General features: G+C 49.7%; 1 protein-coding gene across 2 annotated transcripts in view; it reads right to left on the bottom strand.

Moving 5' to 3' along the window:
* The window catches only part of LOC142585912 (leucine-rich repeat neuronal protein 1-like), a 158,157-nt gene that overhangs the window by 99,933 nt on the left and 36,249 nt on the right, over positions 1 to 21,975 (bottom strand). The gene's annotated exons all lie outside the window — the stretch shown is intronic.

The following is a 21,975-nucleotide window of genomic DNA, read 5'->3' as shown; positions in this document are numbered from 1 at the left end:
GTTTCGGGCACAATGACTGGAATGCGAGGAGGATCCCTAGGCGGTCGCATCGCCGCAGACGCGCCTGGAAACACCTGGCGATGAGTGTTGCGGCGACGACGATCGGGCCAAAATGTCTGCCGCCCCGCCGCAGTCGCGCCGGCAAAACCACGTGTCGCAGGCGAAACGCAACAGACCGCCCCGCCGGGGGAAGGAGATCCCGATGGACAGGGGACTGCATCCGCTGTCCGGAGGGATGTCGCTCGATGATGCTCATAACCGAAGTCGGGCGTCCCTCGACGTTTCTTGAGCGCAGCGCACAGAGAAGGCCTCGTTCTCTCGTTCAGGTTCGCACGGGACACTGCAAAGTGACTTCGGGAGAGTTCACATTTTTGTTCTCGTTCCCGGCAAGCGTTAGAACTACGCTGAAAACTCAACCGCTCAGTCAGCAAGCACGGCACAACCCTCACTAAGCCCTGCCAGGCTCTTTCCCCTTTTTATACCACTGCCTAGTTCCTTACAGTAGTCTAGCATCACTCAGAACGCGTCCACAAATTGAAAAATTGCACTAGAAAGCATATCATCACTTTGAAACACTAAACAAAAGCAATATGTTAAAAAAAATCCTGCCTCAGGAAGAAAAACATCAGTAACAAACAATTTTGAGGCTGATTCCTACGTTAGGGGCTTCGACTTAAGCCATCGGCGTTACCGTTGAGACTCCCCTTTTTGTAACGCACCTCAAAGGAATATTGTTGTAAAGCGAGGCTCCAGCGCAGGAGGCGGCCATTTTTGGGAGAGATGGTCTGCAGCCATTGGAGAGGGCAGTGATCCGTCTCAATGATAAACCTCGAGCCGGCTAGATAGCATGACAATTTCTGAACGGCCCACACGAGACACGCACACTCTTTCTCGGTGGCGCTATACGCCTGCTCACGACTGGTAAGCTTACGACTAGCATACAGGACGGGGTGTTCTACTTCTCCATTTTCCCGTTGGCACAGTACAACGCCCATGCCTCGCTCACTAGCATCGCACTGAACAATGAACCCTTTTGTATAGTCTGGCGATCGTAGCACAGGCTGGCTTGTTAGGGCACTCTTTAGGGCGCTAAAAGCTCTTTCCTTTGTCTCGTCCCAGACGACTGTTTGAGGCTCTGTCTTTCTTAGAGCATCCGTCAGGGGAGCCGCAATATCAGAGTACCTAGGGATGTACCTCTGATAGTAGCCGGCGACACCCAAGAACGACCGAATATCGGTCTTTGTGCGCGGTTGCGGAAAGTCTCGCACAGCGGCCACTTTTATTTCAGAGGGGCGGCGACGACCCTGACCAATCACGTGACCGAGGTAGACAACCTCGGCCTGTGCTAACTGGCACTTAGGAGCCTTGACTGTCAAGCCCGCTTCGCGCAGGCGGGTTAGCACTGCCCGCAAGTGTGTCATATGCTCAGACCAGGATGCGGAGAATATCGCTACGTCGTCTAGATACGGTAAAGCGAATTCTTGCTGTCCCCGCAACACTTTATCCATGAGACTTGAAAAACAGTATGGCGCGTTCTTCAAACCAAAACTCAACACTTTAGGACGGAATGTTCCCATTGGTGAAATGAACGCCGCATACCTACTAGCCTCTTCTGTAAGTGGAACCTGCCAATAACCCCTGACAAGATCTAGGGTGGAAATAAACTGAGCGCTACTAACTTTCTCAAGGCGCTCCTCGATGTTAGGGATCGGATAAATTTGATCCTTAGTGATGGAATTAAGCCTGCGGTAGTCGACGCAAGGACGAGGTTCCTTGCCCGGTACCTCAACTAAAATCAAAGGGGAGGTATAGTCACTCTCACCGGCCTCAATAACACCGAGCTGTAGCATTTTCTTTACCTCAGCCTCCATAATATCGCTCTGGCGGGGTGACACCCGATACGCCTTGGATCGTACTGGCTCTGGGGAGGTAAGTTCAATATCATGAGTAAGTACAGAAGTCCTACCAGGCCTCTCAGAGAACAGACCTTGAAACTCTCGTAATAGCTGGTGTAGTTCGGTTTTCTGCTCAGGCGACAGCGGTGCTTTACTGATAAGGTCACTAATGACTTGACCGGTGTCTTCCCTGTTCGTCACTGAGCCTAGTCCCGGAATCTCGACTGGAAGCTCTTCAGGAACGTTTACCATCATGCACACCACTGCTTCCCTTTGTCTATAAGGTTTGAGCAGATTACAGTGGTAAACTTGCTGTGCTTTCCGCTTTCCTGGCAGACTTACCACGTAGTTAACGTCCGACAGTTTCTGAACAATTCGTGCTGGGCCCTCCCACTGCACGTCTAGTTTGTTGTTTAGCGATGTGCGCAATATCATGACCTCATCGCCAACCTCAAAACGACGGGCCCTGGCTGTCCGATCATAATAAACCTTGGCCCTCTGCTGGGCCTTTGTCATTGCTTCACCTGACAACTCCTGTGCCCTTCTTAAGCGTTCGAGGAGCTTAAGCACGTACTCCACCACGACTGGGTCGTCGCCCCTACCTTCCCATGATTCTCGAAGCATGCGAAGCGGAGATCGAAGCGAGCGACCGTACACCAGTTCAGCTGGCGAAAACCCCGTAGCCGCATGCGGCGCGGTCCTTAAAGCAAACATCACCCCAGGCAGACACAGCTCCCAGTCAGTTTGATGTTCAAAACACAAGGCTCTCAACACGCGCTTCATGACGGAGTGGAGCTTCTCAACGGAATTCGACTGTGGGTGGTACACTGAGCTGTGTAACAGCTTTACCCCACACCTTTCGAGAAAAGTTGTCGTCAAAGCGCTAGTAAACACTGTGCCCTGATCTGATTGGATTTCCGCAGGAAAACCAACTCGCGCAAATATGGACAGTAGTGCATTAACTATCTCAACTGAGCTGAGTTCTTTAAGCGGCACTGCTTCAGGGAACTTTGTCGCTGGGCAGATCACAGTCAAAATGTGTCTGTACCCCGTGGCTGTTACCGGCAGAGGTCCCACAGTATCAATAACGAGCCGTCTAAAAGGCTCCGTTATGATAGGTACCAATTTCAACGGCGCCCTTGATTTGTCCCCTGGTTTGCCCACCCGCTGACAAGTGTCACATGTCCTCACGAAATGGTCTGCGTCCCGAAAACACCCTGGCCAATAGTACTCTTGCAAGAGACGGTCCTTAGTTTTCTTAACTCCTAGGTGTCCGGACCACGAACCCCCGTGTGACAAGCGCAACAGATCCTGACGATAGCATTGAGGCACGACCAGCTGATCGAACTCCACTCCTCTTCGGTCTAGATACTTCCGGTACAGGACTCCACCTCTTTCCACAAAACGCGCAGTTTTCCTGGCGATACCTTCTTTGACATTGCAGCGCACGTTTTCCAGGCTGCCATCCTTTTTTTGCTCGGCTATCAAAGCCGACCGGCTGACTTTTAGCAACCTATCAAGTCCGTCTGACGTAGGCGCGATGAGCAAATCAGTAGATAGCTCTTCTAACTTTCCCGAATCGGGATTTTCCTCTCCAGTATCTGGCGCCTTCAACGCTACAGACTCAAGTTTATTCAGTTCGGGCGTGCTCTGAATATCAGCTTGCTGCGCCTCTGACCCTTTTTCGTTGTTTGATAACGTCGGCCCCGCAACTATCGCCTTTGCAGCGAGCTCCCGAACCTTCGATCTGGTTAAGGCCTGAACACTAGCTTCACCAAACAAAAGCCCCTTCTCGCGCAGGAGGTGATCGGACCTGTTTGAAAATAGGTACGGGTACTGGGGTGGCAGCATAGATGACACTGCCGCCTCTGTCTCAAGCGCTCCGAAAGGTCCTTCAATAAGCACCTTTGCTACTGGCAGACACACGCTATGAGCTTCCACGGCTTGCTTGATCCACGCGCACTCGCCCGTGAACATATGGGGTTCTACGTAAGATGGGTGAACTACATCCATCGTAGCTGCGGAATCGCGAAGCACTCGGCACTCTTTCCCGTTCACGAGGAGGTCTCGCATGTAAGGCTCGAGAAGCTTCATGTTCTCGTCAGTGCTGCCTATTGAAAAAAACACAACTTTTGGTGTTGTTTCCGGACACTGCGCCGAAAAGTGACCCGGCTTCTGGCACGTATAACAAACGCCCGCTCGCCTCATCTCGAACCGCTTTCTGCGTTTGGCTGCCGCCGTCTCTTTACGTCTGGTCGGACTGCTTTCACTCGCATCCGCACTACGCGTGTCCCCCTTTAATCTCATGGGCGTGAACTTCGGCCTCTCAAACTTCGAGCCAAATTCACCCTTTTGACCGTCCTTAGCTCCGCGAGCCCGACGCGTCACAAACTCCTCGGCTAGCTCAGCGGCTCTAGCCACCGTACTCACGTCTGGCCTATCCAAGACCCAGTATCGCACGTTCTCCGGTAACCGACTATAAAACTGTTCTAGCCCGAAACACTGCAGAACTTTATCGTGGTCACCAAACGCTTTCTCTTCTTTGAGCCACTCCTGCATGTTCGACATAAGCCTATACGCAAACTCTGTATATGACTCACTTCTGCCTTTCTCATTTTCCCGAAACTTCCGACGGAACGCCTCCGCAGACAGCCGGTACTTTTTTAGCAGACTCGATTTTACTTTGTCGAAATCCTCTGCTTCCTCTCTATCCAAGCGAGCGACTACGTCGGCCGCCTCGCCGGGTAACAAAGTGAGCAAGCGCTGTGGCCACGTTTCCCGAGAGAACCCCTGCTTCTCGCACGTTCGCTCAAAGTTAACCAGGAACAAACCAATGTCCTCTCCAAGCTTAAACGGCCGCATCAGGTCAGTCATTTTGAACAATACGCGTTCTCCTGCACCGTGTGCCTGACTTCCATTACGAGCGCGTTCCATCTCTACCTCAAGACGCTTCATTTCCAAAGCGTGTTGACGGTCACGCTCTTGTTGCTCTCGCTCTTTCTGTTCTTTACGTTCACGCTCTTCTTTTTCTTTCTGTTCTTTACGTTCGCGCTCTTCTTTTTCTTTTTGCTCTTTAAGTTCGCGCTCCTGTCTTTTTGCAGTCTCCCTCTCTTCAATTGTCTCAAGGCATTCCGACAGCTCGTCATCCTCAGCCTCTAACTCAAGAATAGCCTTTAGCAGTTCAGGTTTTCTTAGTTTGTCTGAGACATCCAGACCCAACTCTCTTGCAAGCTCCAACAATTTCGGTTTGCGCAACGACTTCAAATCCATGGCTGCTCTGAATGCTGCTTTCTCTACTGCTTACTATTGTCTTGCCGCAAACTAACCCGGCAGCAACGACAACCACAATTACCAGCTCTGTTTCTAACACTAACAAAAGCCTGGCAAAGCTCAGAAGAAGAAAGTCCCGCACTCACCAAACCTCGCAGGCAGGAATTCCGCGCAGTCGTTCCGCTGCAGGCAACCAGTCGTCACACAGGGCTCGTTGCACTGCTCCCGGATCGTCGTTGAGCTGCTCAGCATACTGTCAACTGCATCTCTTTGCTGCTGGCCTCCGTTGTCGCGATCTCGCCGCTGGCAGACCGTTGTTTGAAGTCGTAGGCGATCTCACCGCTGCCAACCAGATGTTTGGATCCGGACTGCTGGTACGATCTGTTGGGAACTCGGCGCTGACGCCCGTGGTTGTACCTGGGTCGCAAGCCCCAAGGGTAGCGTTGGCCTGGCGGCCTGGGGTACAACTGGAAGCATCCGAAGGTCCCGGCAAAGCATGAGTCGACTGGTAACAACGAAACAACTTGTTTATTTTAACATCGCAAAGAGTTGGTGGTCAGGTTTGACCGAAGTAGAGAGACGGGAGAGCACTTCACTCAACTGAAGAAATCGGAGCCCTCCTTTTGGCGTCCGGGGGCAGCTGTTTTTATACTCTCGCAGTTGAGGGCAAGAAGGAACCCCTCAAAAGACGAGCACGTGAATGTACAATGGGCTAATGGTGACGCACACTGTCGTGGCGCTGCGCACGATCTCGTAGCACCCTGTCGTGGCGCTGCGCACGATCTCGTAGCACCCCGTCGTGGCGCTGCGCACGATCTCGTAGCACCCTGTCGTGGCGCTGCCGGTCGGACACAATGACTGTAACGAGAAGATGGTCCCTGCTTTGGCATCGCCTGTTTCGGGCACAATGACTGGAACGAGATCCCTGCTTTGGCATCGCCTGTTTCGGGCCCAATAACTGGAATGAGATCCCTGCTTTGGCATCGCCTGTTTCGGGCACAATGACTGGAATGCGAGGAGGATCCCTAGGCGGTCGCATCGCCGCAGACGCGCCTGGAAACACCTGGCGATGAGTGTTGCGGCGACGACGATCGGGCCAAAATGTCTGCCGCCCCGCCGCAGTCGCGCCGGCAAAACCACGTGTCGCAGGCGAAACGCAACACGCCCCGGCACCCTCCCGACGTGACGGTGCGGTAAATGAGTGGCTGGGGGAGGACAGGATGACCACATATAATGAAATCACGAAACACTATAGGTTACAGCGGGGCATATTCCCGCGACCTCATGCAAATTAGCAAAAAAGCAGTCTGTCGCCTGGCGGCAGTTAGAAACTAGAACGTATCCGAATCCTGCGCTGTCGCACATAATATATCCGGATATATATCAAACGGACGAATGCAACACATGTGAATGCAGAGCCACTCTGGAGCATATATTATGGGAATGCCGAGGGATATTTAACAATAACTAGAACGCGGCCTCTAGCAACATCCTTCGCACGCGCTTGAAAGTCGTGTTGCTCCGCCCCGCCCTCGAGGATAAACTATGGGCCGTCCAGTGGGCCGAGGATGCCGCCAGGACCCCCGAACTGCTGGCCGTCACCTAGGCGGGGCCTTTGGCCCTCCACACCAACTCGCAGGGCACGCAATAAATTTATTTCCCCCTCCTCCTCCTCCTCCGCAGAAGCTCCTCTGGCAGCTGTCTAAGTATGCGCAAGCATTGTACCACTTGCTCATCACCGCGCAGCCCGGTATAATTATTATTGTTATGAAACTTGATACGACTAGTTTAAACGACAGCGCCGCGGCATCACGATCTGCTGCAGACGGCGGCGCAAGGTGATTTGATGAGGCAAACAAATTACTGCAGATGGCAGAGCCAGGTGCGTTGATGACGTTCCCATCATTATAAGCTGGTATAAGCTGGGTCAGTTCTGGCGCAGAGTTGTGTGGTTTGCAGTGTGTGTGGTTTGTGGCTACCTCGATCAAGTTAGGGGGGCCCTCGTCAGTGGGGGTGGTGACGTGCGCTAGGAACCACATGATCGCGGTGCTATCGAAGTGCTGTCGACCAGCTTTCCTTAGGACCTGGAGAGCTTCGCAGGAAGTGCGCCCTCGTGCGTAGTTACAAACTGCGGATTGTGAGTCGCTAAGAACTGCCTAGCAGAGGGGTTCGGTAAGCGCAAGCGCAATCGCAACCTCTTCCGCTGTTTCTGGGTATTCCGTGCTGACACTACACGCGTACGTACGCCAGGAGTTAACGTCTACGACTACCGCCGTGAACCGGCGTTCTTGTGTGTATTCTGCCGCGTCTACGAAGTCCGTGGTCCTCCTCCCACCAAAGGAGCGCAGCAGTGCCTTGGAACGGGCCTGGCGTCGGCCCCCGTTATGTTCGGGGTGCATGTTTCGAGGGATAGGGGCGACGATCAGCGTGCCGCTGATGTCAGGTGGGATGACCTGTTTCTGACCGTGTTGCACGTGGTAATTTAATCCGAGTTTCTACAGGATGTACCGACCCGTGGCTGTCAGGGACATGCGCTTGAGATGCGAGGCTCTTTGCGCATGCACGATTTCCTCAAGCGCTGATGCGCTCAGCAAAGCGAAGCTAACAATGCATACATTCAGTGAAATCACTCATGCAACACACAGAACAGCATACGTTTCAATAATGAACAAGCTCAAAACAAGCATCCGAACCATCAATAAACACTGCATAACTCTCTCGGAAGTACGCTATGGCCGAGTATGCTCGCCAAGCGAGAAACGAGGGGCGACGTGCGACGCGGCGGGAGCAAGGCGTTCAACCGCAAGTGCTTCTGCTCCCTGCGCAGAGGATTCAACGAAAAGCCGAAGAGAAACGTCGTTGGCGCCAGTCTGACCCCGCTATAGAAGCGCGCGAAGCCGCACCTAAGCGTCGAAAACGAGCCGAAGAAGCCGAACTGCGAAAGCGGCAGCGCGACGATACGAGACGCAAACGTATAGAGATGGCCTAAGGTTGCTGACAATGGCTTGCCACAAGTTTAGTTCACACTGCGGCTCGTTATGTCTTGCAAGAAGTCTGACCTGCCCCCCCCCCTCCCCCTCGATCGCAAAACATAAGGCATCACCGAGGGTGCAGCAGCCCTTCGCCTTCACGTGCTAGAGGAGTGTAACATGGTACCGAACTTTTGTCATTGCCCTTACTTCGCTGCCGACGTAATAGCCCGGACCTTCTGATTTCTTTTAAATCTTCATGGTACTCTCACCTACCCCGAAGTCCACAGTTGTATCATGTTTCGTATTCCACGCAAGTTCACTATAGAACATCGACCTTTCCATATTCCTGCCTGTCATCACCTACACTCAAGCGTCCACGGAATACAGTCTTTATAACGCTTATTTTCATGATCTTGATATTTGGTTTTTGAAGACATGAAACGGGGAAAAGCGGCAGGAGAAGATGGACTACAAGTGGATTCAATCAAAGATGGAGAAGAAATAATGCTTGAAAAACTAGCGGCCCTTTGTACCAAATGTCTGTCGAATTCAAGGGTCCCAGAGAACTAGAAGAATGCCAACATTATACTAATCCACAAAAAGGGAGACTTAAAAAAATTGAAATATTATATGCCAATTAGCTGATTTCCAGTATTACATATGATATTCACCAAGATAATCTCCAAATGAATAAGAGGAACAGTGGACTTTAGTCAACAAAGGGAACAGGCATGTTCATAGTATTCGTCATTAGACATCGCCATAATTTTATAGCACGTAGATTTTACGCACTTTACAGCGACTATTTTTAGGCCTCTTTACAGCCAAGTCACATCTTCACAGAACTCATTATCATCACCGCGAAATCACTAACACTGTCTTGGCGCTCTTTGGCCATATCTGGCCCTTGCGCCACTAAACCACACACATTCATTCATTCAAAGGGAACAGGCAGGTTTCAGGAAGGGATACTGTACGTTGGATCCCATCCATGGGGGGTCATCAATCAGCCTCTCTATATGGCTTTCATAGATTATGAAAATGCATTTAATTCAGTAGAGATACCAGCAGTCATATAGGCATTACGTAATCAAGGAGTACAGGCCGCTTACGTAAATATCTTAGAAATTATCTGCAGAGACTCAACAGCTACCTTAATGCTCCACAAGAAAAGTAGGAAGGTACCTATAAAGAAAAGGGTCTGACAAGAAGGCAGAATCTCTCTAATGCTATTCACTGCGTGCTCGAACGAAGTATTCAAGCTATTAAACTGGGAAGGCTTAGGAGTAAGGATCAACGGCGAATATCTCAGCAACCTTCGATTTGCAGATGACATTGTCCTGTTCATTAACACTAAGGACGAGTTACAACAAACGATCGGGGGCCTTATCAGAAAGAGTATAAGAGTGGAGTTGAAGATTAATGTGCAGAAGACAAAGATAACTATCGATAGCCGGGCAAGGGAACAAGAGTATAGGATCGCCAGCCAGCCTCTAAATTATGTGAAGAAGTACGTTTACCTAGGTTAATTACTCACAGGGGACCCTGATCATGACATCGAAACTTACAGAATAAAAATGGGTTGCAGCGCATTCGGCAGACATTGTCAGATCCTGACTTGAAGGCTACCATTATCATTAAAAAGAAAGGTGCACAATCAATGCATTCTACGCATATGGGGCAGAAACTTGGAGACTGACAAAGAAGCTCCAAAACAAGTTAAGGACCGCGCAAAGAGCGATGGAACGAAGAATGTTAGGCGTAACCGTAAGAGACAGGAGGAGTGTGGTGTGGGTCAGAGAGCAAACAGGGGATAGCCGATATTCTAATTGACATTAAAGAAAGAAATGGAGCTGGGCAGATCATGTAATGCGTAGTTAGACCCTTAGGGTTGCAGAATGGGTGCCAAGAGAAGGGAAGCGCAGTCGATGGTGTATTCATCATCATCATCATCATCATGAGCCTGGTTACGCCCACTACAGGGCAAAGGTCTCTCCCATACTTCTTCAACTACCCCGGCGGTCATGTGCTAATTGTGGCCATGTCGTCCCTGCAAACTTCTTAATCTCATCCGCCCACCTAACCTTCTGCCGCCCGCTGCTACGTTTCCCTTCCCTTGGAATCCCGTCCGTAACCCTTGATCACCATCGGTTATCTTCCCTCCTCATTACATGTCCTGCCCACGCCCATTTCTTTTTCTTGATTTCAACTAAGATGTCATTAACTCGCGTTTGTCCCCTCACCCAATCTGCTCTTTTCTTATCCCTTAACATTACACCCATCATTCTTCTTTCCATAGCTCGTTGCGTCGTCCTCAATTTAAGTAGAACCCTTTTCGTTAGCCTCCAGGTTTCTGCCCTGTAGGTGAGTACTGGTAAGACACAGCTATTGCACACTTTTCTCTTGAGGGATAATGGCAACCTGCTGACAACCTGCTGTTAGAATGGCTGCCAAACACACCTTAGCCCATTCTTATTCTTCTTATTATTTCCACCTCATGATCCGGATCCACGGTCACAACCTGCCCTAAGTAGATGTATTCCCTTACCACTTCCTGTGCCTCGCTACCTATTGGAAATTGCTGTTGTCTTCCGAGACTGTTAAACATTACTTTAGTTTTCTGCAGATTAATTTTTATACCCACTCTTCTCCTTCGCCTCTCCAGGTCAGTGAGCATGCATTGTAATTGGTCGCCTGAGTTACTAAGCAAGGCAATATCATCAGCGAATCGCAAGTTACTAAGGTATTCTCCATTAACTCTTATCCCCAATTCTTCTCAATCTAGATCTCTGAATACCCCCTGTAAACACGCTGTGAATAGCACTGGAGAGATCGTATCTCCTTAACTCAAGCATTTCTTTATTAGGATTTTGTTGCTGTCTTTATGGAGGACTACGGTGGCTGTGGAGCCGCTATAGATATCTTTCAGTACTTTTACACACAGCTCGTCTACACCCTGATTCCGTAATGCCTCCATGACTGCTGAGGTTTCGACAGAATCAAACGCTTTCTCCTAATCAATAAAAGCTATATATAAGGGTTGGTTATATTCCGCACATTTCTCTATCACCTGATTGATAGTGTGAATATGGTCGATTGTTGAGTAGCCTTTATGGAATCCTGCCTGGTTCTTTGGTTGACAGAATTCTAAGGTGTTCCTGATTCTATTTGCGATTACCTTAGTAAATAGTTTGTAGGCAACGCACAGTAAGCTGATCGGTCTATAATTTTTCAAGTCTTTCGTGTCCCCTTCCTATGGATTATGATTATGTCAGCGTTTTTCCAAGATTCCGGTACCCTCGAGGTCATGAGGCATTGCGTATACAGGGCGGCCAGTTTTTCTAGAACAATCTGCCCACCATCCCTCAACAAATCTGCCGTTACCTGATCCTCCCCAGCTGGCTTCCCCCTTTGCATAGCTGCCAATGCTTTCTTTACTTCTTCCGGCGTTACTTGTGGGATTTCAAATTCCTCTAGACTATTCTCTCTTCCATTATCGTCGTGGTTGCCACTTGTACTGTATACTTCTCAATAGAACTCCTCAGCCACTTGAAATATCTCACCCATATTAGTAATGGTATTGCCGGCTTTGTCTCTCTCTTAACGCATACATTTGATTCTTGCCAATTGCTAGTTTATTCTTCACTGCTTTTAGGCTTCCTCGCTTCCTGAGAGCATGGTCAATTCTATCCGCATTATACTTCCTTATGTCGGCTGTCTTATGCTTGCTGATTAACTTCGAAAGTTCTGCCAGTTCTATTCCAGATGTAGGGTTAGAGGCTTTCATACATTGGCGTTTGTTATTAAAAGGTAAAGGCACAACATGAGAAAGAAAGTAACTGCAAAGGAAAGTAGGCAGGTCTAGCACTATTGTTCAGGTACATTGCACAAGTATAGCGCTGACTAGAAGATTGTGAGATGCATTGCTGTGCATTTGTAAATAACTCCTATGAACGAACGCAGTAGAGTAATATTGTGCCATGGTTGCTTTTAGGGTAGATAGGCATGGTTGACTCGAACATACGCTGGAGAGACCTTTATCATTGATGTGCGTTAGTGTAGACGCTATGACTGAAGAAACTCAGTTAAAAAAAAAGGGGGGCGAATTCACGCAAGAACTCCTCTCCTCTGGGGTTGTCTAAGTATCCGTAAACATTGTGCCGCTTGCCCACATCCACACAGGCCAGTGTGATTATCAATGTTATAAATCTTCATCCGACCAGGATAAACCCTCGTCAACCCTTATCGGTCATTATGAACCTTGCCGTACTAGATCCGCCCATTATAAACCCTTGTCGGTTATCAACTATATCGGACTGGATCCGAGCCTTATCAACCATTGTCGGTCGGTATCAACCTTATTGCAATCGATTCTATCCTTATTAGCCCTTATATGTCATCATCAACCATATCGGACATGATCCGATGCTTATCAACTCTCATCGGTCTTTATCAGCCTTATGGGACTTCATCCGACCCTTCTCAACCCTTATCAGTTCTCATTAAATTATCAAAATTGATCCGATCATTATAAGCCCTTATCGCTATTTAGCACCTTATCCATGCGCGTCGAACCATTATCAACCGTGATGAGGCTCATATAACCGCTCATCGCTCCTTATCATCCTCATCAACTCATTGAGTGCTAACCTGGATGTGCTACGCGACGTGAAGCGTATGGATGGATGGATGGAGTAACTTTATAGAAAGGTCCTGCGAGCTACGGGGCGGAAGGTCCCATAGAGCGGGCTACTCCCACGTTGGGACCGGAAGTTGTAACTCCCTGGCCGCATCGTTGGCTCGCTGGACGGCCCAGAGCCCTCAGAGATCGGTTACATTTCGGTCATTGAAGGAATGCCCCAACCGGAAGGCACATCCCGCGACCACAGAAACGCATAGGGAATTTGACGTGTTTGGCATTAAGTTTTCGCAAAATCTGTATTTTTGTGATCTCTACAGTGCTCCAAGTCGGCTCTATAGGTGGTCCTAGAGATGGCGTTTATTTCCCCATCACCAAATCTTTCAACAAAGCCTCCATAGAAACAGTTACCCTGTTATATTCGTTTTGTACCGCCGGTACAACACATTTCTATGGTTCAGATATGTTCACCTTCCGCAAGCGTGGGTGTTTAGCCCTACAGAAGAAAAAAAAATGTAGGTCTTCAGCCAACTGGGTAGGACACTCGGCTTCTGAGCGTGGGGTCGCAGTTTCAAAACTCACCACCACCAGCGTTCTTTTTTTTTCCGAACTTATATTGCTTTGTACATTAATTTATTTATAGCGATTAGTGTTACGGCACAGACGCATGGACGGACGGGTTTCCTCGTTGGGTAGGCATAGAAGCGCTTACGCATTTAGAAAGCGTACTGAGCAGCCAAGAAAAAATGAAGAAGAAAGAGAAAGTGGAGAACGCTATAGACTACCTCTGCAAAGACGTATGCTGAGCATAAAAGAGCATTGATGGGAGGTTTTAGCAAAAATGTTTGATGTAGTTTTTATTCAATTTCAAGTTGTAAACAATACGCTTGATCAATACTTGTAGGGCTTATCATAATCGTGAAGCAAGTGCGGCCTGTTGCATACAATGTGGCTTATATAGCTGCCGGATAGGACATAAGAGCAGTATAGCATACAGAAGAAGTAGAACGGTAGGCGTACGTGTTTGTGAAAAATCGTGGGAAACAAGTCTGCCAAACAGTGAATGAGTACCCATTGGCAATTTGCGCCCTGTGGTCTTTCAATGCAACCACGCAATAAACCACGCGATGTAGGTGACAATAGGAAACGTTTCCTTTTTTCTTTAGAAGTCGACAAAAGCGGAATTATCAACGCGAAGGAGCATGGCTCAACTTTTCTGAAAGCCCCATGGTGCACTTGGGCACTTGGGTAAACAGAGTATACGTCTATCAAAGCTTCATGATCTCGCTTTTAGTGCAGAGGGCGGCGTACTTTCGCAAACCTGACTTTCCATTGCAAAAGATACTTTCATGGTGCAGTTTCATACTTGCTCTCTTTATTTTAAATATTCAGCCAGTAAAGTTAACTCAATTTCATACTTAGCGTGCTACGCTGTGGAAACTACGCAAGAAGTACAGCCACAGAAATTTATCCTCTGCACGTTCCGTGTATGCTTCGCTGCCCGCCAACGGCGTTTTCTCGTATGAGCATGCACGTCAAGCGGCCATGACGGGCTTCAAATAAAGAAACCCCAAAACAAAAACAACGAAAAGCCAATTGATCTACAGCCACGTATTAGCGGCTGTTCAAATACATGGTTTGTCCTTTCTTATGTATTTATTATTGAATCTAAATAAACACTAGTTTCACATAATTTTGCTGGCAAGAACACTGAACCATGTGGTGCCAGCACAGCCACTGCAGAACATATCTCTGGCCTCCTGTAGATCGCAAGAAGCGCTTTTGCGCTTCTTGCGATCTACCGGCCTGTGTGAACGACTTTAACTGGAACGCCTTTTGTGCGTGTGTCTCCATGTGTGCGCGTGCGTTTTAGAGCGCAGCTCTTTGGCGTCCGTTCCTGGGTTTCGCGTCGTCGTCGGCGTTGTCGTCGGCCTCGTAACCAGCTCCGCCCCCCTTTCATCCCCCCAACGCTAGCAGCGACCGACTGATACCGCTGGATGCCGCTGACGCCGCTAGAGAGTCAAGATAACGTGACTGCATAGAACACCGTCGCCGCCATGCAGAAAGAGGAGGAAAGGGTCCCCCCCCCCTGTTCTTGTGTGGCGGATAGGGTGCTCTTCAGTTGCCGACGCGCCGGTTATTTCACGTAGGCCCCGACACGTCGACGAATACGTGACCACCTTCCCACGGCTAGACCTGGTTCTTAGCGCTGCGGAAGCGAGGGTATCATATTGTTTGTGTCGGCATCGGCGGCGTTGTCCCTGAAACCAGCTCCGCAGCTGGGGTTGACTCACTATCGGCGTCAGCGGCATCAGTCAGTCGCTGCTATCTCTTCCCTCCTCCCTTTATCGTGTTGTCCGCTTGCTGCGCGCGCTTCTGCCCCCATCGTTTGCCGCTGGGTGTACACGCCGCCCCCCTCCCCCCTCTTCCCGCGAGTCTCCGGTTGTCAAAGCGCCGGCTCGAACTTAATTCCTTTCTTCGCTCCTCCTCCAATGCAACCCCTGTGCGGTGGCAATCAGAGAGCCAGATCGGTGGCGGCGGATCTGTATATGTGCACCGCCCGAGCCGAAATTGCCGCTGCCGTTCGCCCTGTGCGGTGGCAATGAGAGAGCCAGATCGGTGGCGGCGGATCTGTATATGTGCACCGCCCGAGCCGAAATTGCCGCTGCCGTTCGCCACTGCGAAATTATCTGCCAGTTCTTTCTGAGCCATGAGCGAGACGACCGATGGAAGTCCTCCGTCTGCTGCTGCTGCTGCTGCTGCTAAACGAGCTGCCAGAGCAGAGGCCCAGCGCCGTCGCCGTCAGAATCCATAGGTGCGTGCCGCCGAAGCAGAAGCTTACCGTCGCCGCCGTCGAGATGATCCAGGAGTACGGGAAATATAAAAAAAAAGAATTCTGTGATAGCGCATACATGTGTTGCTCGATTTCTTCGCCTCAATCTATCGAAAAGGTGAAACAGCTTATTTGCTGCGCTCAAATTTCGCATTAGGAAGTAACGTAATCGTCGGTAATTTTTTTTTTTTTTGCGTTTTCCTCTCTGTCATCTTTCTAACCCCTATCCCCCATCCCCAGTGTAGTGTAGCAAACCGGAGACTCATATCTGGTTAACCTCCCTGCCTTTCCTCTTCATTCTCTCTCTCTCTCTCTCTCTGGCCTCCACAGCGTTGCACACGATGTATGAAACGCAGTATAAAAAATAGTGCTGCTTTTTCTTTCTGTTAGAACTCCGCAGCATGTTACACTCCTGTGACACGTGAACGCGAAAGCTTGCTGCACACGTGGTAATGCATCAAGTTGGGCGATCGGAGGGGTCAGACTTTTTTCAAGACATCAGGAGCTGAATTGTGAAGTAAACGCATTGCACTGTAGGTCGGTCTCCTCAAGGACACGTGCGCGCACCTAATGAACTATATATAAAGGTTCTTTCGTTCATTCTTTCGCTCTCTTTTACTTTCCCTCTTTTTTCCGTTCTTTCTTTATTTATTTCTTTATTTCTTTCTTTCTCTCGTTCTTTCTCTTTTGTCTTCTTTTTCTTTGTTCTTTGGCTCATTTTACCTTTCTGTCGCTCTTTCTTTCGTGTCTTCATTCATATTCAGCCATTGTATCTTTTCATGAGACATTCCAGATTGTTACTTTTTTTCTGTTATGAGCCATTGCTGATGATGATATTTTTTGTACCACTCATCAACTTTTTTTTGCATGACTGGACCAGACGCCACATTTATAACTCATAAGACTTATTTATAGACTTATAACATGAATAAGAAAGCAGCAAGGAATTACGTTGTTTTGGCTGATGAAGAAGGGCTCTTGCTTTCGGCAGACCAGCAGGTAAAGAAATGAAGTGCAGAAAAAAGAAATTGCATGAAAATATACATGCCATGATCGTCGAGTGAATCCGTAACCACTGTAGGTTGCGTGTGATGCCGCACCATCTTCACAATATGGTTGTAGCGGCTCTGTTCTCTGCTTGCAGGAGCAAGATCATGTGTAAATTCCCCATTTATATCAAACCAATATCCAAAACCAGTCTCGACCATTGAGTGGATGTGCAGATCTCTTTTTGGGGGGATTAATTGGGCATCATGTAGAACGAGCTCCTAGTATAAAGAAATTTGCCTGACTGGTGAATGTACCTGTCACATCTGCTAGCTGTGCCGTCAAGAGTGCCAGATTCGAATGATTCAAAGGAGCGGTGATGTGATGCTGTTTACATCACCAGTTATAACAAGTCATTTCTACTCAAACGTGAGGATACCTACGAGGGAAGCAATATCATTTTGCTTTAGTGCAACTACAAAATATCCTTGACCTTGTGCGCGCGAGCCAGGTGGCACGAGTGATGTCGACTCGCAGCCGCCGTGTGTGTTTGAAGCTATAAAAAATACGGCTGCCAGGGCAGAGTGACGTTTAATGGCACTCAGCAGTCATGCGGTTCCAGTCGGTTTAGGGGCGCAGCGCACCTTTTTCTACTCTCAGTGAGAAAAGAGATCCCTATAAGTGCTTCGCAAGGATACGCGAGATCGTTTTTCCGTACGGCGCCGCGCACATATCCGGACTCCGAATTAGGCACCATTTATTTCCTGCACCAGACCAATTTCTTTCTTTCTTTTATGTTCTGCGAGTTTTTCGAGTCTAACACTGATCCTCGGGCACGTTTTCTGGCGGTGGCCTCGCGGCGGGCATTCCCTTATACCGAAAGCTGCCGCTCGTCGTGTTCGTGCAGCGCGGCTCATCCATGCAGCTCTCCTTACGGCACCGCGCGTTCATAGATTTACTTGGCCACCGCCAAGCTGCGGCTTGTACCCGCTTCCAGGCTGAGCGTCGGCGTGCGCTTTGCAAAAGAGGCACGTACGGCGAAGCCCGTAGCGGCCGCGGAGGGATCTAGCAGTCGTTTCATTAATTACCGGCAATTACGCACTAACGGCGCCCAGGGAAAGGAACAGGCAGTACAAAGGATGCACTCGCGACTCGAACGAGGCGACCGCTCGGAGGGTCGCAGACGCCGTGTCTTATTTATGTGCCCCTTCGGATGCGTAATCCCCAGCGTGCGTTGTTTTTTCCGTTGTGGCTGGTTGACGTTGCAAGCTGCCCTTTCTGTTCGATTGCTACACCGTCATCTTCTGTGTACGACGATATCGCAGTATCTGCGTGTCTTGTTATCTGTTATTTCGTTGTGGGCGCTGCAAGAAAGTTCGCCGACCGTCATGTGCGAGTGTTAGGTCTCTGGCAAGATGAGAAGCGAAAGCCGAGCAGCATCTGCTTAGAAAGCGTCTACAAAAGCATATGATTTGGGCCGGTATACATAAGAAAGCACTTGCGATAGAACTGTTCGCAAAAGTAAACGCTATTCACCGTTTGAGTGGGCGCTCAACTGTATCGCAGAAAACTGCGATAACAAACACAAACCACGAACACACACCGAGTGATGCGTACGCAGAGACGCATGCATAGTAACGTAACCCAATAGTCGCACGCTGCCAGTGGCACATAACCAGCGGCGTGAAAGGGAAACGCTTCTGTCTAGACACAAGCAAACACCGGAGAACGTGGGAAGTGTTATAAGAATTGCAACCGCATTAGAAACTGTGATGTCGAAAATCGCAATTCATCTGCTCTATATTCGAAGCAGCCCTCTACGCTTTATCATGTACATATTATTTTATGTTTACGTTGCATTAACTAGTCAGTAACATTAAGCGCATAAGAAATGCTTAAGCAGATATATCACACGGGCATATCTTTGAAACATTTTTGGTGAAATACGCTTCCTATTGTGACTTATGGTCTTGTGAAAATGCGGTTCGATTTCAAAATTTCGTTTCTTCTACGTTCCTTCGCGTGTCTACAGAAAATTCTTCGAACATTTGCGCGTAATCTTCCACCATAAGTGTGCAATTGAAGGTAACTATTGGAAAACGCCGCTATATAGGGAAGACACTGGAGCCTGAGGCCCATTCACACATGTACGCTTCTGCCTGCTGAAAAATCGTCAAAACCAAGTTCTATTCTTCGTCCGTACTTTTAACGTCTGAGAACTAAATCCGCATTGGCACAGTGGTCCATTTGTTAAAGGGACACTAAAGGTTAATGTTAAGTCAACGTGGACTGCTGAAATACCATCCCAGAAACCTCGAAACGCTTGTTTCATGCAAAGAAGAGCCTTATTTTAAGAGAAAATGCGTTCTGAGGCATCCGCGTACCTCTAGCGCCGATCAAATCGCCCGCTCTCCGATCGAGGAGTGGTGACGTCATGGTCTCATAGTGACGTTGCGCCGTCGATGAGTAAAACCACGCCCGCAGACGGCGCTACGGCTTTTCTGCGCAAAACGCAAACGCACGGCCAGAAACAGAGCCAAGACAGAGCCGACCACAGCACGAAAGTGGAACTATTGTGGCTAGCGAAAGGGAAAGCGCGCGACGATAAGCTGGTTCTTTATTTTATAACGCCAACTTTGACGCTCGTTGCAATGGACGACCCTAACAAAGCCACATTGGCTCGCGATGCTGGGCTCGACTTCAGCGATTTGAGCACTGATGAACGTGACCTGCTGCTGAGGGCTCGCGCTGCCGGCGTCATTGCGTACTACTACGACGGCAACTGTATGTCATGGCTGTACATATTCGAACATTTGTAGCTTTTCCTTCGTGGAAACCAAATGCCGCACTCACCTGAGGCAAATCTTCGACCTGCAGTTGTTCTTGCGCTTCGGAGAATGCACGCAAGACCGACGGAACAGCGCTACAGGAAAGCATTGCTTTGAAAGGCACTCCACACGACTTCAGTAAGTCAGCGTTGAAATCGTAATCCTCTGGACGAAAGTGCAGCGAGCACACTATGCGATTTTTTGGCTCTTTGCCAACGCGCTGTGGCAGAGGTACTGCACTTAACCACTTCGAACGGAAAGGTTCACTCGTTGGAACACAGTGATAAGTAACGTTGGATTCGCCGCTGCAACTGCCCTTGGCCAAGTTCCGCGTACCGTTCACGCATCCCACGACATCACATTGACATGGCATTCTCACTGCTTGTTCCAAATGCAAGTTTCGCGAGCCAGTAGAACCAGCGCAGCACGACGCGATAACGAAAAACTGAAACCCCAAAGCGCGCGCATCGCAGAGTCGAGCGCGCAGAGTCGAGCGAAAACGAAACCTTCCGACTACCCATACTACTGAAGGGTAACGTCAAAGTGTTATTTTTTTTAGAATCAAACAGAAGTAGACAAGTAGCATTTTCTTCCGTCTTATAACCTAATAAAATAATCTTTTTAATACGAGTAGTTGAGTACTAGAGACAAATTATGATGAGGAGTGCCTTCGTCATGGGGCTAGTACCGGAATGTCGCTGGGGGGTCTCAAATCGTGTCATGCATTTACCTCAATTTCTCGGTTACTAAAGCTCTGTTCGCGATTATATTGACGCCTTAGACGTTCTACAGCATTGCTTTATCACTTGAACTTGACTTCATAGTAACCTTTAGGGGGGGGGGGGGGTCCCTTTAAAGTTGTTAGGACCTTCGTCTTATCAAAACAGGAGACGCTATGTTGAGCATCTAACGTTATACTTCGAACCAGCACCATGCACGGTTGACATCACAGCCTAAGTGCAACGTGCAAGAAGTTTTAGTGCACGCACCATATAGTTCCGTACTTCACTCACACGCCATTACAGGTGGGAAGAGAAAACGGAAAAAAGAGAGGCAGGAAAAAATATGGCAGGCCATTGCGATACACTCTAATGCGAAATTTGAAAGCAGCCGTATGCGTGTTTTCGTTTCGTGATATATTCAGGCAAATAATGTGAGACTGAAATCACCGCATCGACCGGCAGTGGGCCAGTGCGGTCAGCGCCTTTGCAGACGGAGGGCAGTTGAGGAACGCTGGCATGATGAAGGCATCGGAGCCAGCTGTGGAAGAAGACGACAACGAAGGCGCCAGCAATGGCACGAGCGTGCGGAACATTATGAGAACGCTGGACGCTGGCATGATGAGTGGCATCGCAGCCGGCAGTGAAGACGACGACGAGCGCGCCAGGAGTGGCACGAGCACGTTCGCGCAGTTACGCAGAGGTACGCTGACGCTCAACCCCGGAACGGGCGCTTAAGAGCTGCACTTTGAAGTAGGAAACCACGTTCATGAAACTCGGAAACGAAGAGCGAGAAAACAGGCCGCATGCGGTGGTGATGAGAGTAGCGAGCTCGTTGCTGCTCTCTAGCGCGCACAATTAGAAGCACGCAGCGCTGTGCAAGTTATACAGCTACCGTAAGCCCATCGGCGGCCGAAACGAAATCGTGAAGCTGCCACCTGCGAACGCTTTCCTATTGGCTAGTGCTCTTTATGTGGTATCGTTGACTATTCCGATGGGCCCTTGCTGAAAAACTGGAGCGGTAAGTTCGGACAGGATATGTTTCGGCAAGTGTTGGCTGCCACAGTTGTAGAAGCTAGTGCTGCACTGTTTTATTGAGAAAGGGCGCAGCGGAACCGGCCATGACAGCGTGCCGCGCGACAGCAAAAGTGCCGAGCAAAGTGAGAAGGCGAGAGAGAATGCAAAAGGGGCGCGCACAGCCGAAGGAAGGGGCAGAGACACGAAAAAGCGCTTTCGTCGACGCCGCTTCTTCTTCCAGGCACGCGCTGGCTCACAAATAGCCTCGCAAGGCTCCCGCTGAGTGCGGCGAAGGCATCGGCATCGCTCATTTGCATGATGAGTTCCCCGCGCCGCCACTGGCGCCACCGCACCACCACCGGCCAGGTCTTGTGTTTGTGGTGGGACTTTTGTGTTTGCCGGAGGGGGAGAGCTTCCATCTCCCGCTTCGCTGCTTTCTGCTTCTCCTTGCTGCTTGCTGCCGCTGCAGGAACCGACTCGCGCGCGCGCTGCGGCTCCGCAGACAGCTAAACACAGCTCAGCCGCTCGTCGCCGTCGCCGCCGCCGCCGCCGGGCTTGCGCGTGTCAGCAAGCTGCGACCACTTTAATATGAACGCGCGGCGGTGCGCGTGGAACCGATGTCAGTGATGGCGCCCTCGCACTGCTGTCGTCATGCTCATTTTGCGGAAGGCAGAGTGGTTGACGGAACGCAAATTACATCCGCTGCGTCGTTGCTCTCCCTGTTGTATGAAGGGCGCCTGCCTTCCGTGCTCACGTCAGGTGCGCGCCTCGCGGGTGCGGTTGCCTTCGATGCCCGCGACGTTTGCACCCTCGCT

This window comes from Dermacentor variabilis, chromosome 6 (genome assembly GCF_050947875.1).
Source record: "Dermacentor variabilis isolate Ectoservices chromosome 6, ASM5094787v1, whole genome shotgun sequence".
NCBI classification, from domain to species: Eukaryota; Metazoa; Arthropoda; class Arachnida; order Ixodida; family Ixodidae; genus Dermacentor; species Dermacentor variabilis.
Note: the sequence above shows the minus strand (reverse complement) of the source record. Positions and strands in the feature narration are given on the sequence as shown.